Below are 339 nucleotides of genomic sequence, written 5' to 3' on the forward strand. Positions count from 1 at the left end.
CTAGGGAAGTTCAGGTGCCCGGCGCGCAAAGAAGGATGGAAGCCGGAGTGCTTGGCCCCGGCCCAGGCAGCCCAACAACTCCAGCCCTCGCCAAAGGCTGCGCCGCCCCGTGGGCCCCTACTGCTGTGACCCCCACTCCCATCGCCCATGCCCTAGCTGATCCAGCGTGCGCTTGTAGAAGAGAAAGCAAATCCCACCGACCTTCCTGCCTCTTCCTCTTTCTCCTCGAGCTACCCTCCAGCGCGCACTCTGGAAGGGAGGAAAAGAGAGAGCTCTGGGATTCTCGCAGCGTGGTCTCGGGCTCTGGCGTGCCAGGAGCCTGCTAAGGGGACGTCCTGG

The 339-nt window shown here is 64.0% G+C and overlaps 1 protein-coding gene across 2 annotated transcripts in view; it reads right to left on the reverse strand.

Annotated features, from left to right (window-relative positions):
* HMX2 (H6 family homeobox 2) overlaps positions 1 to 339 on the reverse strand; it is an 8355-nt gene extending 8016 nt beyond the window's left edge. The window contains exon 1 of one of the 2 annotated variants that reach the window (XM_032490717.1): positions 202 to 339. The gene's annotated coding sequence lies outside the window, so the exon portion shown is untranslated. The remainder of the gene's footprint in view (positions 1 to 201) is intronic. The other variant, XM_032490718.1, reaches the window with a different exon arrangement.

Source organism: Camelus ferus, chromosome 11 (genome assembly GCF_009834535.1).
Source record: "Camelus ferus isolate YT-003-E chromosome 11, BCGSAC_Cfer_1.0, whole genome shotgun sequence".
Lineage (NCBI taxonomy): Eukaryota > Metazoa > Chordata > Mammalia > Artiodactyla > Camelidae > Camelus > Camelus ferus.